Raw genomic sequence first — 22,610 nt, forward strand, 5'->3', positions numbered from 1 at the left:
AGATTTGAATTCAGTACTATTTAAATGCCTATAATATGGACTTTGCATCAAATCAAGTGCTCTTTGGTTGGATTGATGTCTTAATGAGACTCATTGATATAATGCTTGAAGTTGATGTCTTTTTACTCTCTTTTTTATATTGGTTGATGGGAGATACTATCACATTTCAAATTGTTTAAAAATCTAATTAATCTAGATTTCTATTCACGAATCAAATGAGAGAATTTTTAAACAAATATTTATGTTTTCAAATGTTATCAATTATTAACATGTCAAATTTTTAACAAAAATGTATAAATAATTGATTATTGCAATTTATTAGCTAAGGAAGTTTGATTCATTTTTTGGGCTTTCACTTATTTGAGAAAAACACGAACTTTTCAAATAATAAAATATTAGTTGTTTAAATATATTTAGTCGATAGACTATTTATGGTGGGGATTGTCCACCAGATTCCATGAGTCTCACACCTAAGCGTTTTCTCCTTGCTCGTAAAGTTGCAGTTGTTTGTTTTTCTCTGTTGCCCACAAACTTTAATGTTATTTTAAGATGAAGCAAAAATTAGCCCATTTACTAATAATTATTTGCATTGCCACATACCTGGTGGACGTGAGCGTAGGAAGAGTTGTTGTAATTATTACAAAATTGTCATGTAAATAAAATTGTGGGTTTAGATTGTCATTGGGGTGGTTACTTTTTACCACCCACTACAACCACTAAGAAAGGAAATTAAAATGAAGCACACAAAAGACAACAAAAATCTCTTATGCATCCTTTGGGATGGATTTCTCAGACATTTTATACCTGAACACATCAACAAATATTTTCCCTTCTTTCTTGGAGAGTTAAATAAATTATAAATACAAGGTAACACTTGTATAGATCTAGAATTGGTTACCAATATCAGTTTAATATAATAAAATATCGGCAATACAAAATAAAAAACAAACCCTAAAAGAATACTAAAGCACCCAAAAGATCAAACCTATTGCATTTCTTACAATAAAGGTTTTTAATACATGACCAAATGTTGTTCAAACCACAAGCCTAGCTTGGAAATAGCAAGGCATCATTATCAATCCATCTACCCCTACTATAGAATATTTTTAATAGAGCTTATAAATAATGTCGAATGAATTTATTGTTTCTCCTCTCTTTGAAGAAAAGACCTCAAACTCACTTTTTAAAATAAAGCTCACCTTAAGGACATCAACAAAGTAGAAGATAAATTTCACAAAAAGTGTTGTCTTGTGAATATGTTGACCACTAAATAAAGAGATCAACCAAAAGTAATTGTCTATGCCAAGGATATATCCACAGGGAAATGCATATGTGTAAGGTAATAGATTGAAGTTTAAACAAAAACTATGTATTTTTCTATTGAAATTGAATAACCTAAATATAGAAAGGACCTAAGTGATTATATATGGTCATGATCGGTCTTTAGGAAAGGGCAGAAAAAAATGTAGATTAAGCGCATAGATTGTTGAAATATTTAAATTTTTTATACTCAAGCTCCTTCCTGGACATTGTGTTCCATTAAAAAAAATATACAAAATAGTGGATTTTATATGAACCACACATACCTAGAAGCATTGGAGATATAATAGTATTGATAGCCAAAGTGAAGGAGGGCTATACTCATGGGGATAGTATTGTTGCTACTCTAAAACCCAAATAACAAAAGTAATTAATAGAAGGAAACAAAAAAATAAACTTACAAATATCATTGTCAAAATAGAGGCTATAAAAAGAAAGGGCAAAAACATACCTGAAATTAAAAAATAGTATTATTAGTCAAGGTTTGCTTGTTTTGTAATGAGTTTGAAGAATATACGATATTGTTAGACATCCTACAATGTTGTGGAGTGTAACATCAATACATTCAACTTGTTCGCGGGCATCCTCTTTTAATTGTCGAGAGTCTCTATCAACAAGGTCAATGTCTTGAGCTTATTACAAATTGCTACTAGTACAAAGATGCACTACAATTTCATGTATCCCTCCAATGAAAACAACCATCATTATTTGATTCTTAATTTGTCCACTATTTTTCATAGATCCATCATGTTTTCTTTTGAACCTCTTCTCCTCTCCACCTCCCTTAAGAAAACAGGAAGCTGAGTGTCACAAAGAATAATAGTAATAAACGTTTTGACAAAGTGTCATAATGAGATAACATTAAATGCAAAATATACCATGAATGTAAACTTATTGATAAGGTGCTACAAATAGATGAGATTTAATTTAAATGAGCATCCTAAGACTAAATATACAATCTGTTTGACAAATTGCCTCGAAATATGGCCTAGTGAATTGCATGGTATGCACACAAAAAGATTTATTGAAAAGAATTCCAAAAGACTTTCATGTAAATGAAATTTGGTAGGTGTAAATCCAAATTCCATGATATTTTCTAATATTCTCCTTGCCTTTTCCAAAATGGTATCTTAGAAACAAGGTATGGACATGTAGAACACAATTCTACTACTAAGAGGGGAGGTGAATTAATAGTAGATTAAACTTTTAGACCCTTAGTTAATTAAGCACTCTTGATAAATAGTAAAAAATTTAAAATCAAAACTAAAAAGAATGTGATTGCACATAGAATCCAACACACATGAAATACATGGAAAACTCCAAATGGGAAAAACCACAATGAGAAGTGTTGCTAGGATCTATTTTCCTTGTAAGGGAGTTAAGTAGCAAAAAAACTTCCTAGACTAACCTTGAGAAGATGGTAATACAAAAACTTGTACAAATCATTACAACAATTACAAAAACTTAAGCTTGCATAGCACAACAAAGTGATTTACGTGAGGAAAACTCGTTCAGTAGAAAAACCCCACACTCCAAAAGCTGCCCAATATATTATTCAAAAATAAACAACAAATTACAATATACTTGTAGAGCAAGCTTCTTATAGGAGTATCACCAGCAAGATTCAGAGGCAACTCAACAACTTTTAGACTCTGATAACACATCGTAGTACTATAGTTGTAATACAATCCCCTCTTAAAATAAGGTTGGCTTTTAGGGCCAACACAACACTCAAAATATCCACCATTAGATCTATGACCTAATAATAAACAATCAAGATTTACAATGATAGATTATATGTGAAAATTTGTTTCGGGGGTGCCCTCAAAAACCTCCATTGAGGCATGCTACTCCTTGGACCCCCAACCGGTCAGGACACTGAGGTCAGCAAGGGGAAATCCCCTTGCAATCCCAAGTCAGAGGCTCTACCTCGAACCACCGTCATCACATACCAACAATAACCTTTCATCAACAATACTCTTTTGTCATTGCAAGGTTGAGACACCATTTTCCTAATAGTCCTATATAACCTCACAAAAAATTTATACAATGCTTTAAGAGCACCAACCCTAAGAAATCACCAAATTCCTTTCTTAAGAGCACCAACTCTTACAATCATTAAATTTTCAATCTAACCACCAACTCAGCATCCTTTGACACCAACCATAAGGATGCTACAAATAAGTTAAATTACTAATTTCAATTTGCGATATTATAAGTTACAAAATTTGAGGGTGATGCTCTGCAAAATGGAAGGATTAGTAAAAACCTATTTTCATAGCTAAACGCACACAAAGAAACACAAGAGACAAGAGTAAATCATTAGTGTTAGCAAATAAAAGATTAAATACTATCCTAAGCAAGCATATCAAGAAAGACACTGCTAAACAAATAGAAAGCTTAAGGAATCTACAAAAAGTAACTAAACATTTCCATATGCTATCTACCATGCCGGTAGCTTCTCCTTCCTTGTTCCTCTCCTCTCCAAGTTCCAAATTAGTGTAGCTCTCAGCAACTTTTTGTGCTATGGATGCCTTATAAAGGTTCAAGATTGAGAAATGATTAATCTAAAAATGATATGCAAGTGTGATCAAACTAATTAGATGCTATGAAATGAGAGTGATTTATTTTAGACCAAAATAACAATGTATGTGATTTATGCTAAATGCTCTTCTCTAAAATTCAATATAATGTAAATGCATACAAGTTTTCAGGATCTAGATTATGAAGAAATGAGCTCTATTTATAGGAAAAATGGAGCAATGGATGGTTGAGATTGAGTAATCTCAACAAGGGTCGGGATTGAAGAGCTAATGATCCATGTGAGGACTTTCAACCCAATCCCAGGATGACAAGTGTCAACATGAGAGGGGTTGAGGGGAGAGGGAAGAAGCATTAAATGCTTGATATGACCTGAGGGTTAACTTGGGAGGTGAAGCTAAGGTTGAGTTAAATGGATAAATTCATTATTCAAAGAATAATGCTTTTATCCAATGGATAAACTCTTGTGCAAGAGTTAGAGAGATAACCATGGTCAAAGCAATAAATGCTTGAGGAGACACATGGGTCACATGAGGGTTGAGTTAGGGGTCAAAGTCCCTAACCATGGGTGCAAGTGGAATTAACCATAAATGGTCATGTAAGAGCCATTAGTGGTTTGGAAGACTTTAGAGGTTAGCTTGTTGGACACATAAAGCATTAAATGTTTTTCAAAGACTTTGGAGTCTTTGAGAAGTGACTCCAAATTGCTTAGGAATGTGACAATATTTAAGGGATGGATTAGGCTAATTAGGAATGGTTTAGAAGAATCTAGAAGGGGGTTAGGATTGCAAGTGGGTTTGGTGGGTGAGAGAAAATAGGATTTTTATTAAAATAAAATTCATTTATTTCAATAAATAGGTGCAAGTTGCATTTTTAGGAAAATGCAAGTGGGGGGAATTTAATGATTTAAATAAATATTTTATTTAATTTATTTAAAAGAGGAAGGGGTTTTTATTAAATAAATAGAATTTATTCATTTAATTGATTGTGAATTTGGTTTAATGAATTAATTAAAATAAATTGAATAATTTATTTAATTAATAGGAGAATGTTTGAAGATGAATTAATTAAATATTTGATGGCTGGTGGGTTTTTAATCAAATAAATAGCAAATATTCATTTAATTAAAATGGACATATTCATGTGACTACATTTGCCCCTCTTTGAGACGGTGTGGTTTATCACGTCGTTTCAAAGAAACAAAAAAATAGGTGTGAAGAAATATTAATTTAATGGGTGGTATGCCCCCTTGAGAGATGGGCCGAAAATTTTGAAAAATCGGGCGATCTCTCGAAAAAGAATGAAATTTGGCGGGGTGATAGAAGAGAAGATTTTAGTAATACTAGTGAAAAAAATAGAAGAAATCGGAGATAAAATGAAGAAATGGGAGGCTTTGGAAGTTCATGGGGTCCACGCTGGTGAGCGGGGGAAAATTAAGGTTACAGTGAAGGGTATATATGGGGAGGAAGGGGTGAAAACAGACTCATTTACATTCACGTCCATAGTGAATTTTGAGCTCTGATAGTGACCTTTTGAAAGAGCAAGCAGCGGTCAAGATGCCAGTTCCTATAGCAGATCATCGATTAGAGCGAGTTCGTCGATTCCAGTGGCCAGACGACTATAGACCAGCGATACGTGAATTTGAATTTTTTGAATTTTATGCATTTTTGATAGGTTTTTGCTTGGTCCAAGTTGAGTCAACACTAGCGCTAAAACTATGTTTTTGGCATTATTGTCAACTAAATTAGCATTTTTGTGTCGCTATGGTGCTTTTGTATAGTCGTTTTAGCGCGTTTGTCAAGTGTAGTGCTATTGTATAACTGATTTAGCACTATTGGGTTTTTAGCGCTATTGAGTAGTTGATTGAGCGCTTTTGCTGTGAGGTGGTGCTATTGTATAGTCGATGTAGCGCTATTGTTGGTTTAGCACTATTGGATAGTTGATTTAGCACGTTTGTTAGCACTTTAGCGCTATTGTGTGCAGAATAGCACTTTTGTTAGGAAAATAGATGCCCCAGTGTGTTTGAATAAGAATCTCCCGATGCCAATGGTGGATGGATGGAAATGTGAGTTGAGAGTTGTTTTGAACCATAGCAGTCCTGATGAGACTTAGGTCATTAGGATAAATGTTTGTTGGAGTCTAGGTGTGCCATGATTGCTTACCTGTTGAGACCCGAAGATACTTGATCAAAGTATCTGTTGATAGTCTAGATTTAAACTTAAGAAAGTTTGAAACAAAACAATTGATGATGATGGTTGATGTATGTGTGTAGGAGGAGCTTCACGTCTTACAGATGCACGAGAGGCATCCCACCACACTGGTGTTGCGTGATCATTTGACAGAGGCCAAGGTGGATTACATTGCAGGAACTGGGCTGTACGATGTTATGCATATGCCCGTGATTTGGACAAATCGCGGTTTGATCACAGCATTGGCAAAGCGATGGCATAGTGAGACATGCATGTTTCACTTGGCGCAGGGGGAGATGATAGTTACACTGGAGGATGTATGGTGCATCCTAAACATTCCCATTCATGGAGAGCTGGTGACGTATGACCGATCTTAGGGGGCAGCAGCAGTGTAGAGATTTTTTGATGAGGATGTATTTATTCACGATGGCTCGATAGCATGGGAGGATATAGTTGCTTTGTATGAACCACTACCGTTTGTGTTATCAGGTATTGTTGGGGGACTGCTATGTCCAGATCGACGATCGCATGGACTGGTCATTGGTTGGGGTCAGGTGATCAAGCAGATGATGACAAAGGGGACCCGGTTTGCATGGGGACCATGTGTATTATCGCACTTATATCGGGAGCTACATGAGGTAGTATACCGAGAGGTGAGCTCATTGGGAGTAGGGATCACTCTGCTTCATATTTGGGCATGGGAGCACCTTCCTGTGACATGACCTATGAGTCTGAGATTCAGAGTAATGGACCAGTTGTATGTATATATGTATGGAGGTATGATGAGTCAGCCCCACCTGGGGAAGTTAGAGTGGTGGCGGCGGGCACTGGATGACTTAGATACCATGATCTAGAGGTCATACATTGAGTGTGAACCCTGGGAGAATGATGCAGAGGCCTTGTCGTATGTGTTCATGACATGATACCTCATTGTTAGGACAACCTACAACGTGGAGAGATAGCTTCTGGGGAGAGTACTGAGATAGTTTAGGCAGAGGTAGGGATTGCCTAGTGGATCGAGAGAGTATGCACGGGTGGTACGAGAGAGGTTCTTATGGGGGCCAGTATTACCTTATGATCAGGCTTTGGCAGAGTTCTGCACATTACAGGGGAGACCATGGCAGATGAGGCTGGGGGTGGTAGATGCAGGGGTGTTAGAGGAGTATACATAGTATATCGCCGCACATCCGATTCCTCAAATATCTGATCCCATAGAGCTTATTCCATCCTTTGAGGAGGAGAGGAGATCGTGTAGGTGGATGAGGGAGAGGAGATGGTGGTGGTGGGGATGGAGGAGGAGGTGATGGAGGAGGTGGTGGAGGAGGAGGATTTGGAGGAGGTGGTGGATTCAAAGGTGGAGATGGGGGTAGTGGACGGTTACAGCGGAGAGGGAGAGGTGGGTAGCCATTGCGGCTATCTCAGGGACCTTTGATGCAGGGAGGCATGAGATTAGGTGGTAGGGATGCGGGGGAGGGACAAGTACCTATGGAGACAGGGGAGGGAGCCACTAGAGAGGCACCTATGGATACAGGGGAAGGAGCTACAAGTGGAGATCTGCGAGACCATATGATATTATTTTTGCAGACTCAACTAGAGGATATGGAGGTAGAGGTGGCAGCTAGAGATGTGCAACTGTTTGCACGAGAGTCGGAGTTGACCATAGTGTTGTGGGAGAGGGATCAGGTGGTGGAGATATTTACAAAGTTGCAGGAGAGAGTACGGGTTGGGGTAGGAGCACAGGGTCCTGCTAGGGAGGCGATGAGGGAGATGCGGCAAGCACAGGTAGAGATAGATGATTGGCGAGGGTTATATGAGCAGGTGGTGCCAGCTAGTTAGCAAGCACTTAGCTATTCCCAGATGCGGCGAGCAAGATCAAAGCGATCTCAAAGGATGCAAAGCAGTGGTGGTGTGATGGGTCCTCCACAGCGAGATAGATCACGTGGTGTAGGGGGTAGTGGGGGAGCAGGTGGTGATGGTGGTGCAAGTGGTGATGGTGGTGCAACATCTAGTCAGAGTGGCATCTGAGAGAGTATTTTGTATGCTCTTACATTGTTATTTTGGACTGTGTCTTAGAGGGCTCTTGGTAGCCAATATTGTGGACTTCATTGTACTCTGATACATGTATGTTTTTGCAATATGATATGATATATGAGGAGATCCCATATTTTGTGAAGAGATGCATGTTTGATGATATGTATGGATTTTATGCAGGATGATGATTTATGATGTATGCTTAGATGGATATTTGTACTTGCTATATGTATGTGTTGATGAGATGATTTATTTATGCATGTTTTGTGATGATTTATTCCTACATGATGTCTACATGCATGTTTTATAAATCTGATGCTAACATGTGGGTGCAGGGTGATATGCATGATTTGTTGATGTAATGCTTCATGTATGCAAAGCCATGATGATGATGTGTTCATAATGAACACGATGTTTAATGATGAGATAAATAGTATTTTGTACTTTATGTCGATGCGATGATGAGATAATAATATGCAATGATGTTTGATTATATTTGAAAAGGTAATGAATGATTGAGTTATGTAAATGCATCTAGATGGGTTTTAGATGAATGTATATGTAAAATGTATAAACCAAATGTTTGAAACAAATGGTTTTGTGTGTTATGATCCAAATGTTGCTATATTATAGCTAAGTGAAATGATAATGTAATGATAATGCAACTCATGGGTAATGAATAACTGCACCTTAATGTAATTAAAAGGAGAATGAATGTATTTTAATGAATCCTAAATGAAATGAAATGAATGAGTATATTCTCATACTAGATGAATAAATAAATGCACTTTTAATTGATGGATATATAAATGAACGTATGGAAGGATGGAAATCTTAAACAAATGTATGGTAAACAAGTTTAAATGATGATAAATGATGAGTTGTGAATAATACTAAATGAAATGCATAGTAATGGCTAAGAATGGTGGTAAATGCAAAGGATGACAAATTTATCATACAAATGAATCTAAATGTTGTGATTGTGCAATGATGAAATGATAATGAACTTTAGGTAAGTAAATGCAACTAAGTGATATTAAATGCACTTGAATGAAGATCAAAGAATGAGGTTAATAAAACCTATATGCAAGTATATGATAATGAACTATATGTATTTAAATGCAACTAAATGTAATGAAATGATGGTGAGCTCATGATAGATGAATGCAAGGTTGTTTAGACTTTGCATGATGTTCTGATGATGTATCAGAGAACTCTGTCATGATTGTATCAAGACCAACTCATTTTTCACATAACTTCTCATATTAACTTTGTTCACACTTGCTATCAAAACCATGCATGTGAATAACGAATGATTAAATGGATGGGTGACATGCAACAAAATGCAATATAAACAGATGAGATGAAATGATGATCCATAGTGCTTTTATTTTCATCATTGAGCATGGTAATATCGAACTTGGATGAGGCAGTAGGAACCAAGGATGAAGCATTGTACCTGCAAATAAACAGCATACATAAAGCATAAAGAAAATGGACCCTCCATAATGGTTCATGCTCATATGATCGAGGTATACGTTGTAGTCAGCAAGCCATAGTGATCCATGACCGTATTTTGCATATGATCATGTAGCTTAGTGAACTTCCCACATAGACACCATTAGTACATGCCCCAGAACTTCATCGGAATAATTTGCAGAAGATACATAAACAATGCTTTAGGAACCATCCCGACCACTCTAATCACTTTGTGGATATCCCAGAGTAGCGTAGGAACCTGATATAAATGAATAAAAAACCTACAAGCCAACCAAGTACTTGATAGCTTAAACAAAATTTTCTTGTCAAAGAAAATGTCATCTTGTCTTTGTTTTGGTAAGGAAGGATGCATCCTTTGTTTAAGACAGTTGTGTGTTGATGTTGATTGTTTGGTTGATATGATAAGTGATCATTGTGTGAGTATGCCAAAATGTTTGCTTGGTATCTACTTGGATGAGTAGGTACAAGGTGTTGCCATTTTTTGATTGATTTTTGATGTTTTTATGATGTTTTGTGGATTTTGTGAGTGTTTTTCAAATGTTTTTGGTATTTTGATGATTGTTTTTTTTTAATGTTTTTGGTATTTTGATGATTATTTTTTAATGTTTTTGGTGTTTTGTGATTGTTTTTTAATGTTTTTGGTATTTTGATTGTTTTCAAGTGTTTTTGGTATTTTGTGAGATAGTTTTGAATGAAGAAATCAATGAATCACAAGTAATGTAGAATCCACTTCCATCAATATGTTAAGAGCATTGCCCCTAGTTTAGACATGACTATGAAAAAGTGGGACGCAAGACGCATGAAGTACTATCTTTGATTGTAGATGAAATAACAAGCCATGGCTTTGATGGATGAGTGGATGCAATGAATGTGATTGCAACAAGTTTGAAAGATAATAGAGCCATAGCCTTTACGAGTGGTGCTTGTTTGCCAGGTTTTCACCATCACACTTACCCAAGGCGCCACCGAAGTGGTTGTTCACCGTTTGGATGAATGATTTCTCTTTACTGTTTTGATGTTTTTGTATTTTCTTTAGGACATACATATGAATGTTTTTGGTGTTTTTCCGGTATGTAAGGGAGCCTGATACTCTGTACAACTTTATGTATAAAACCATTTGAGGTGCATGCTGTTGATTGGATCTGCTAGTGGTTCTCCTTTTGAAGTAGCTAACTGATATGCCCCGGACCCAAATACAACAGTGATGATATATGGACCCAGCCAGTTTGATTCAAACTTTCCCTGATGTTCTCGATTGGGTTGGTTACGAGGATTCTCTTTTACAACAAGATCACCTACCTCAAATGTGCGAGGTCTAACTCGATGATTATAGCTTATGCTCATGCGTTGCTGATAAGCTTTGAGGTGATTATATGCAGCTTGTCGTTTCTCATCAAGTAGCTCTAAGTCCTGAAGACGTGATACCCTATATGCTTTGTCATCTATGAGATGATGCAAGGAAACCCATAGTGATGGTATCTCAACCTCAACGGGTAAGATAGCTTCTGCACCATAGACCAGTGACAAGTGAGTAGGGAGTTGTGCCTGTAGGGGTTTGAATGCTAGTTTGATACGCCCATAGTGCTGGATTTAATTGAACATGCCAATCACGGCCGGCATCATTGACTGTTTTCTTGAGGATTCTTAATATGTTCTTGTTCGATGCTTCGGCCTGACCATTTCCTTGTGGGTAATAGGGAGTCAAAAAGCGGTGTTGGATGTGAAACTTCTCACAGTTTCCATAGACATCCTAGTTTTTTAAAGGAAGCCTGTCATCTGTGATGATGGACATGGGTACACCATACCGGCAGATGATGTAATTAAGGATGAATGAGACGATCTGCTTGCCGGTGACTTGGATAAGTGGAACAACTTCGATCCACTTTGTGAAGTATTCGGTGGCGGCAATAATGAATTTGTCATCATTGGATGAAGATGGATGAATTTTACCCACAAGGTCAAGTCCCCATTGACAAAATGGCCATGGTGTTGTGATTGGTTGTAATTCTTATGCTAGTGCATGTATCAGGTCTCCATGAATTTGACATTTCTTGTATTTACTGACAAAGCAGTATGAGTCTTTTTCCATGGACAGTCAATAGTATCCAACACGTATGATCTTCTTTGCTAAGGAAGGACCGCTTACGTGAGTTCCACAAATTCCTTCATCTACCCCTTCCAAGGCCTTTGTTATCTTATCCTGTTCCAAACATCGAAGGAGAGTACCATCAAGACTGCGTCAGTATAGGGTTTCAATAATAATGGTATATCGAGTGGTTTGGTGAATGAAGGTTTTATGTTGGTTATTCGATTGGTTAGGAGGAAGTGTGTGATCATGGAGGTAGGTGTAGAACTCATCATACCATAGGGATTCGGAACCAATAAGGCAACATATCATCTCAAATTCAAGGATATCATAAGCAGGAATCCAAAGTTGTTCTACCAAGAACTCATAGCGTGTTGAATTCTGTGGAAGATCTAGGAGAGATGCGATGGTAGCCATTACGTCAGCAGCTCGATTATGATCTTTGGGTATCTTCTCAAAGGTGATAGTAGTGAATGATGCCTTTAAATTGTCCATCATTTATTTGTATGTCATGAGTTTGTCATCCTTGGTCTGATATTCATCTGTTACTTGTCGGATGACCAATTGGGAGTCGTCATATATCTGTAACTCTTTCAATTTCCATTGTATGGCTAGTCTGAGTCCTGTGATCAAGGCCTCATATTCTGCTATGTTGTTCATGCATGGAAAAGTGAGCCTGTAAGACTTTGGGATGTTGTCACCTTGAGGTGTGATAAACAAAATGCCTACCCCTAAGCCATGCCTATTGTATGAAGCATCAAAGTATAGTTTCCATGGTTGTGCTACTGTGATCATGAATATCTCTTCATTTGGAAAATTGGAAATGAGAGGATGATCATCTATGAGTGGTGCATCAGCCAACTGATCTACAATAACTTGACCCTTTATAGTTTTATAGTCCACACACTTGATGTCAAATTCACTTAGAATCATCACCCATTTGGCCAAGCGGCCTGTCAATGTTGCTTTGCTGAGTAAGTATTTTAGTGGATCGATCTTGGAAATGAGTTGTACTTTATGTGTTAATAGATAGTGCCTCAGTTTAGTGGCTGCTAAGATAACTGCTAAGCAAGCTCGCTCAATAGGTGTGTAATTGAGTTCATAGCCAACCAGTGTGTGAGAGATGTAGTAAACATCACACTCTTTCCCTTCTGCATTGTGTTGTGCCAGTAGTACACCCAATGTTGTACTTGTTGCTGAAATATAGAGTAATAGAGGTCTACGTGGATCTGGTGGGATCAACAATGGTGTATTCATGAGATAGTCTTTAAGCATCTGGAATGCTTGCTAGCATCTGGTATCCCATTGAAAGCGAATGTTCTTATGTAATAAGTGTGTAAAGGGGTGACACTTATCTGCTAGTGGTGCAATGAATCTTCAGATGGATTGTAGTCATCCTTGTAATGTCCTTAGCTGAGTGATATTCTTTGGAGGTGGCATGTCCATGATTGCCTTGACTTTTGTTGGATCGACCTCTATGCCTTTGTTTGAGACAATGTATCCTAGAAGTTTCCCTGAGGTTACTCCAAAGACACATTTCTTTGGGTTGAGGCGAACATGATATATAATTTTTTTTTGATAAAAGTGGATAGAACCACTGAACTATATTAAAAGAGGCAAACATTATATTGTTCCAGTCGATCAAAGATTTTATCTAAGATTTCTAGATGACCTTCTCGTGTTAAGGATTTTGCCAATAAATCATCGACATAATCCTCCATGATGGTGTACATCATATCATGAAATATGGTGGTCATTACTCTTTGGTAGGTTTTTCCTGCATTCTTTAGACCATAAGGCATTACATTCCAGCAGTATGTTCCCCATGGCCATGTGAAGGTTGTCTTATGTTGATCATGTGGTGTGATCTTAATCTGATTGTACCCTGAAAAGCCATCCATGAGTGAAAGCATGACATGTCCTATTGTTAGGTCCACTATTATGTCGATGTTGGGTAGGGGGAAGTCATATTTAGGACATGCCTTGTTCAGATCTTTGAAATCAGTATAGATGTAGATGCCCCCATTTGGTTTGCCGATAGGCACAATGTTGGAGATCCAATCTGCATAATCAATTGGTCTAATAAAACCAACATCCAGGAGTTTCTTAAGTTCTGCTTTGACTAATATTGCAAGCTGGGGATGCATCTTGCGAAACTTTTGTTTGACAGGCTTAGCTCCTTCTGCAACGGTGAGGTGATGCATGACTAAATCTGGATCAAGATGAGGCATGTCTGCATATGACCATGCAAAGTTAATTTGGCACTTCTGGAAGAATTCTACAAACTTAGGTTGTTCCTCTAGAGTCAAAAGAGATGCCAGATGTATGTGATGAGGAGTCTCAGGAGTCCCCACATTGTATTCTTTTGTTTCCTCAATGAGGATTGTTGATCATTCCTGTTGTGTACTAGAGGGGAGGATGTCAAACCTTTCATCCTCAAGCGCCTCATAGAGGTTTTCACCATTGGATACACTCTTTCTTTTTACTTTTTTGGGATCAAACAGTGCCACGGTGTGGTTTTCACTGGAAGATCCATGTGTGATCGTTATATTTTTGCAGCTGAAAGGTTTGGCATCTGCCCCAAAGTATGTTGCGCTATTTAGCTCAATGGCGAATCCATCTTTATGATCCCCGCTTGGTATGCTATCCCTTAGTTCCAAAAAGTCAATGATGGCCTCATCATTTTGGAATTGGCCAAGGCATGGGGGATTAGATTGGTTCCATTCGATGAGTTCAGGGTGTTTAATAGGCATTACCTCATCGATCAGGTTAAGTTCATAAGATGTGTCAGTGAGGGTTAGGATGTTATGGTGAAGGTTGTTGATGGTACTCTCCCTGTTTGAATCGGGTGTAGGATGTGACGTAGGGTCTGTGGAAGAGGTCTCCAGTTTAGGAACCCAAGATGTCTTTATTTGTGCTTCGTCGTAAACAGGGATGTCCTTGCGAGGTGGAGGTAGGGATGTGTCTTCTTCGTCTGAAGTATTAAGTTGTACTGAATCAAATTCCCGGTCTCTGAGTCACTTTCTAGTATCCGATTGCTATACCATACCGGGATATCCTTTGAGTTAAACACTGCAGGTGTAACTGGCTAATGGACCTTTGTAGATGAAATGATTGGTGTTGCAGGAAGGATTATGGGGATTAGTGAATCCGATATTGGGAGTATCGACAGTGTTGAATCTGCTGCTCCTGATGGAATTGTCAGTGTTGTCGATACTGTTGGGGGTTCTGATACTGCTAATGGAGTTGTTGAGGCAGTTGTTGTTGTTGATGGAGTAGGTGGTTTGATTAGTGGGACGATTGGTGATGTGGATAATATTGCTAGGATTTTTAGCCTTATTGGGGCAGTTAGTGTGGTGCTTGGTGTTGCTGATATAATCAAAGGCAACCTCTTTATGTTTGTAGTAGGCTGATATAGAGGTTTACTAGGTTTTCCTTTGAATTTGAGTTTAGGAAGGATCTCTTTTTGAAATCCTAATCTAGTGTTATCTTTAGGCTTTAATTCTGGCTGCAGTGGCTCATGTCGTCCTTGCTTGCAAGGTCCCAATGCACTCTGACCACCATAACCCATTCTTTGCATAATGAGAAGGCCTTTGCCATACTGATCTGTGGGAAGCTTAGCTTGTGGGATGTCCGTGGTGATAAGGTCTTTATAGATCCATTCTACTAAATCTTCATCTCTGGTCTCTTCTTCTTGACTCTTTCCAAGGATGAAAGGCGTCAAAGTGCATGCTGGTTTGACTAGTGGCTTTTGAAGTAACCTTTGTGGTTTACCATGTGTTATGGGGGAAGTGGGCATTTGTGTTGGTCCTAGGGAGTACAATCTAAGCCAACTCTTTTGTGTTGGACAAATGCCCACTTCTCTTGCTTGGGTATGGTGGTGTTTGAACTGGAAAGAGAAGTTGGACTTACATGTGACGTGGATGGGATAGCTTCTCTGTTGTTGGGAACAGTAATCTATGGTTGATGGTTGATATTGTTACAATATGCAAATGGATTTGCATCACCCAGGATTGTAATTTCTACACCATCATGAGGAAAATTGATACACTGGTGGTAAGTGGATGGAACGGCTTGCATGGCGTGTATCCAAGGTCTTCCTAGCAACAAATTGTATGATAGAGGAAGGTCCAGAACTTGACATATGATGTATTTCATCACCGGGCCCACTCAAATTGGTAACACAACTGCTCCTTTGGAAGAACGCTCTGCATCATCATAGGCTTTGATTGTTATCTTCTTACGGGGATCCACTGATTCAATTGAATATCCCAAGGCTGTGACTAATTGTAGTGTACAGATATTCAGACCTGCTCCATTGTCGATCAAGACTCGCTTGATCCTATGTTGTTTGATAAACCCTTCAATATGGAGTGAGGCGTTATGAGGTTGCTCGAAAGATGTATTGTCACTTTTAGAAAAAGTGAGACAAGGTGATGACCTTAGATTTCCAACCATGGCTTGGAGTTGATCTGTATTTAGGTTTGTAGGGACTGACACCTCTTGGAGAGCTTGATCCAAGATTGTTTTATGAGATGGGGATAGGCGCAATACCTCTAAGATAGATATCAGTGCAGGCATTTTGTCTAACTATTCCACAAGGTTATACTGCTTTGGGATAGATGGGGTGCCTTGTGGAGCTGCTTTTATGGTGATATTGCCGCGACGTGTAACCACATTGCAGGTGGAGCTAGGATTTTTTATGGTACTAGTTGCAATTTGTTCACTGGCATCATATAGATGATTCATAGTGTAATTATAGGCAGCGCGCGCATAATCAATGGTATCAGTGTTTTGCTCTAAAGTGGAAGGACCCCTTTGATATTGTGATGGAAGTGGATTTTTAAACATGAGATGATCATTGTTTGTTGTCTTTGGGTCATGTCCTTCAATTTCGATCTCACCTCGGTCAATAAGATCTTGAATAAGATATTTCAAGCTATGACAATTGCTTGTCTTATGCCCTTTCCCTTGATGGAAATCGCAATGTTCAGTATCCCTCCACCATGAAGGTTTGACTTGAGGTTCGTAATTTGATGTTTTTGGTAATGTCACCAGACTTTGAGAAACTAACTGACGTAACACCATTTCAATAGGTTCTCCTAAGGGAGTGTATGTTCATTTTGGTTTAAAATTTTGCTAATGTTGTCTGGGTTCCTCTTGAGGTACATTGCGTCCTTGATTTGGGGGAGCAATTGTGTTGCTCTTGGGTGGGGGGTTTTGTCCCGCAAATTGGACCACAGGTTGTGTACTTTTGATAGTTCTAGCATCCACAACCCCATCATTGATGATGTTCTTGTTTTTGTTCCAGAAGCTAGGTTTATCTTTGTTGAATCGCGGGTGAGGTGCATCTTTGGGTTCATTGTATATTTTGATAAGTCACTTTTTGATGAGGGCCCTCTCGCATTTTAAACTCTGTGTGATCATGTCATTGAAAGACTCTGTTCCTTTCATGTCTAAATGAAATTCCATTTCTTTGTTCAAGTTGGAAATAAATATTTCCACTAGCTCTCTTTCAGGTAGCTGAAGGGAACGTCTGCTAGACATTTGTCGCCATCGTTGCAGGAAAGCTGAAAATAGTTCCCCTAGTTTTTGCTTAATGTTGCATAGATCGGCCATGGTGATATCGTGTTCAATGTTATGTGAGTAATGTGCAATGAATTTCTGGACTAGTTCTTTGAATGCCCTAATGTTGCCTATCAGTCGGGAAAACCATTGCGTGGTTGTCCCTGCCAAACTTTGAGGAAAGAGACGCATTAGGTGTGTGTCCTCATATGCCACTTCTAGGCATGTTGAATGGAATTCTCTAACATGATCGCGAGGGTCTCCTTTTCCTCTATACTTTTCAAACTTGGGTGTTTCAAACCCTCGTGGAAAAGGTGGCATATGTAGATTCCTATCAAAGGGATAGGGACAAATATCATTAAGTGAAAACTGGTTAGTTTTCACACCACTCTGAAGTTGTTGGGCGAGATTCTCGACTTGTTGCCACAACATGTCTATGTCATTTGGAGGTGGAGGAGGTGGGGGATTTTCTTGATGAAGGTTGTATCTGATGTGATCTTGACCTCTTTCCTTCTCATTACGACTTTGGTGTTTCGATGCTCGCCTTAGTTGGGCTATATCAAAATCAGAGGGTAGTTTGGCTCCCTCTTGGGCAAGTCTTAAAAAGTGAGCATCAACATTGCTCCTAAGTATCTTGTCAAAAAGTTGATTAAAGAGAGGGTTGTGTTGTGCCATTTCTATTACTGCAGGAGTAGGAGTACTTGGATTTTCATCATTTGCGTTTCCTCCAAGGGCTTCTTGGAATTCATTGAGATTTTCCTCCTCTTCCTCTTCAATTTCTAGTTGTCTAGACTTTGATTTGGTTTGAGCCATTTTGTTTACAAGTTTTGTTGAAGTTTGATGAAAATGATGATGAGTTGGTGATGAAATGAAAGATTGATGTTCGGTGAAGTGTTTTGCATATGGATCTCTAAAACTAAAGGTAGATGTTACCAAAAGTTCTTCCTTGAATTGCTTGTTGTGTTTGTTGACAATGTTTGATGTGATAAGGTTTAGAGAGATCTGAGATGTGTTACAGAGCCATCTACCTAGTAATGAGAGGATTCACTCATAGACTAGTTTTAACTTGCGTAGAAATGCCTCTTAGGATGAGTTTATCCTAGATGTAGAGACGCCGTAAAAAGTGATGTATTGTGTTTGATTCAAGCAATATCAAAATAGAACTTAGGACAAAAACCTCTTGATGTTTTGAGAGTTGGAATGGATTGATGTGTGTGAATGTGAGAATGGATGAGATGCTAACTTCAATAAAAACTCTGTTACATAGGGGACAAATTCTTCCTCTTCTCTTTCAGGAGTTGGTGGTTCTTCCCGAGCTATGTTATATGTGATGCAAATGTCTGGAAAGAAGTCAAGATTGATTTTACCTCCTTTGTTTTTGTGATAAATTAAAGCTCAATATTGAGTAAAAGCTCTACGGTTTAATGACTCTTGATCAAACTCGTTTGATTTTACTTGAAGATATAGACGCATGTGACTTAAGAAAGCTCTATGAGAGACAAATATTTGTCTATTTAGATAGAAGAATTTCCTCCTTTTGATAAAAGCCTTTGAGCTCAATAGTCTTTTCTTCAAGTTGATGTGTTGATGAAGATTCTTCTTTCTCAAGATGTGAAGAATGGTCATATAGTTTGATACTTTTGTTGTTGCTCTTGGTTTTTTTTTATCTTTTGTTGGTATTTTGAAAATGTTTATGTTGGATGAATACTTGTTTTTTGAACTAATTTTTTATTTTTCTTTGACAAGAAAACAAAGCAAGCACACAAACACAAGAATGTTACCTCTAAAGGCACAAATAAGTGTGGGTCTAGATTAACCCAATCTTTGGACTTTTATGACCCTTTCCTTCCAAATGTTTTTGAGTATGTTTTTCCAAAAAGCTCGAAGTCGGCTCAATGTATCACTGGTCTTGACACAAAACAAAGACACTTCAAACACTCTTTATCCTTAAGGTTAAATGGCCAGTTGCGATAATTTCAGCCAACTTGATATATCTTCAACTTTGGTACTGCATACCTTATGAATCTCGTCATGGCAGGTAAGGATGTGATATACTAAGTCTTGCACAAGCATAACAAATAGATGATCCCTATGATGGGGGAGTTACCACTTTTATTAGGCTACAAGTAACCTTTCAAAAAGTTATGTTTCTACTAAAGGAAATATGTATGGTGAGTATCTTGGGAGCCAAACCTTCTATGCTCTTGCACTGAATTTATCACAAATATCCTCAATCAATAGAACGGGTGGGCTACTACTGTATATGGTGAAAATGGAAACAACAATATTGAAAGGCTAAATGAATTCAACCACAAAACCCTAGCCTAACAACAACAAAGATCCACCATAACATATGAAGATTACCTAAGACAAAGTAAATCAAATGAAATCACAAAGATTATATCATCACATGTTCAATAGGGTTTGGATCTCCATTCTTCCTATCTCCATTGATCTTGCTTGATATATTTGCTCTTAGATTTTATGTGCACAAGAGCTCAACAAAGAACGAAAATGTGGTTGCAAGTAGGCTTGATTGCATATGCAAGTTCGAATGCTAGAAGACTTGATTAGAATACATAGTGAGTTAGTTAGGGTTTGATAATGAAGGAAACATCTCCTTATATAGAAGACACTATATGAAATGGAGGGATAAGATTGAGAGGTGTAAAAGATAAATGGTCGGCTATGATTAGAGGGTAGGTAGAGGAAATAATAAAACAATGAGAGGGTAGGTAGTGTAGGAATTAAGAGATGAATGACATGTGTCATAAGTAGAAAAGGTTAATGAATTAATTAAATAAATAAAGATTTATTTAATTAATAGAAGAAGTGGGATTAAATAAATAAGATATTTATTTAATTTAGGAAAAGGAAAATTTAAATAAATTAATTAATTTATTTAAATGAGAAATAAGGCTAGAAAAGGATAAATGAATGAATTAAACAAATAATGATTTATTTAATTAATAGAAGAATTAGGCTAAAGTAATTAAATAAATAAAGATATTTATTTAATTAGACAAGACAATTTTAGGTGTCTACATTTTGCCCCTCTTTGAGACAATGCATCTTGTTGCATTGTTTCAAAGAAGATAATATGAACTGATACAAAGTTGCCCCAAGATGTGAATGATATGCCCCCTCGAGAGGTTGGATGAAAATGTCTGAAAAGATTATAGACAATCTCTCAATAAGAAAGAAAGGATAGAAAGGAATGACAAGATAGGATAGAATGACAGAGTCACAAGATAATGAAGACTGACTTGGGCTAGGGTTAGGGCTAAGGATAGGGCAGTCTATAAGATAAACCATGAGGGGAATACATCCTCATTGTCATCCACACATCCAAGAGATCAGAGTGCAGAGAGAGAATAGAGCAGTAGCAGTCAACAACGATGGCATTGGTGCATAGATTCGATCGCGTTCGCCAATTTCAGAGACCAGCAGATGCAGGAGAGCTGGTAAGTACCACAAAAACCTCCTTGTACTTTGTCGCATTAAATGTTGTCATAAATGCATGCTAGGTAGTGTAATAAATGTGCTTTTAGGAATATGTCAAACAAGGTCGAAAAATACTTAGGCACGTCTATGTTTGTGTCAGGCGCATCTGGGCAGTCTGTAAGCGTGTTTATGTCATGAAGGTGCATTTATGTCTTCAAGGCCGAATCAACAGTTCTGTGATGAACATACGCTGCCAATTGGATAAGCTATTGAGAGGATACACTCAAGCAGGTCCTCTAGGGAAGACTAGGATAGATCGAGGCACTTTGTGATGAACAATGAGTACCAAGACATAGTACTTTGTGATGAACAGTGAGTACTAATATGAGCAGCACTTTGTGATGAACAGGGAGTGCAAATATGAGCAACACTTTGTGATGAACAAGGACTGTTAAAACGTAGTACTTTGTGATGAACAGTGAGTACCACTAGGATAAATAACAACACTTTGTGATGAACAGTGAGTGTCGCTAGGATAGATAGCAACACTTTGTGATGAACAGTGAGTGTCACTTTGACTGACATGATTGATTTGCTTGACTGCAGGAGTATCTACCCATGTTGGAGTCACGAGAGAGATTCCCATCGACTTAGAGGTTATGACCAGAGTTGACATTTGAGGACAGGGCTGCCATTGAGGTTATGGGTCTGCAGTTTATTATGTATGTGCCTGAGTTTCGGGCGAACATGGGATTGCTGACTGCACTGGCTGAGAGATGGCACTCAGAGACTTGTACTTTCCATTTGCTGATGGGTGAGATGACAGTCACCTTAGAGGATGTTTACAAGATTATGAGGATATCGATCGATGGGGAGCTGATACCCTATGATCGAGACGGAGATAGGGAGGCCCTGAGACGAGTGTTTCAGGATCCAGGACTGGAGATGAGAGCTGGACATGTGGCCTGGGACACGATGACACAGACTGGATTAGCATTACCAACAGTGTTAGGAGGAGTGATCAGTGGGTTCCTATGTATCAGTTTTGTACCATTTTGTATGATGATGTAGACACCTTCGGGTGATTGTAGCCATATGATTTTGACATCATTGTATCATGACACTTTTGATTATATATATATATATATGAGATTATTCATCTTTGTGGCAGCTATATGCATGTGTACCTATGTGATGAGATGTTTCATGATGTATGTTTCTATGTGATGGTTATGATATGGATGCAAATATGTACATGATGACATGCAATATTTTTGTTCTTTTATGTTTTTATATGTTATGCCAATGCAAATGTGAATGTATGAAATGCCAATGAATATGATAATGCAAATGATTATTTACATGATGAGAATGTAAGATTGCTAAACATGTGTTGTGTTCAGGATGTGATGCAATTGTGATGTCTATATGTATGTATGAAATGCTTAATATGTGTTAATGCAGGTGCAACTACATGAAATGCAAATTTTTTTTGGCGTGTCATTATACTCAGTCATGTGATAGCAGGCTACACGGACTCAAGAAGGATCATGGAAGTCAATCAAGAAAGGGGGATCAAAGATAGAAGATATGAAAGTGAAAGAGATTCTTCTGCGTTATCATCATTGAGCTTTATTATGGCAAGTAGGTTATGACAATCGAGGCATATGTTCGACCTAGAAAGTCATTGTACCTGTTTGCATGGAGATAAGACAGTCACAAACAAGGAATGCCCCAGTTCATACTAGACTCATAGTGTCCTCATATCCTTGGACAAGTCATAGCATTACTAAGAGACAATCCACAGATAGCAAAAGAAAATAGGTGACGATACCCCATCCTCGCTTTTCTAGTCAAAGACATCCTAGAGATAAAATCTCTAGTCAGAGACATCCTGGAAAAGCTAAAAGACATGTCACCAAAAGATAAAATCA

Source organism: Cryptomeria japonica, chromosome 10 (genome assembly GCF_030272615.1).
Source record: "Cryptomeria japonica chromosome 10, Sugi_1.0, whole genome shotgun sequence".
In the NCBI taxonomy this organism is placed as follows: domain Eukaryota; kingdom Viridiplantae; phylum Streptophyta; class Pinopsida; order Cupressales; family Cupressaceae; genus Cryptomeria; species Cryptomeria japonica.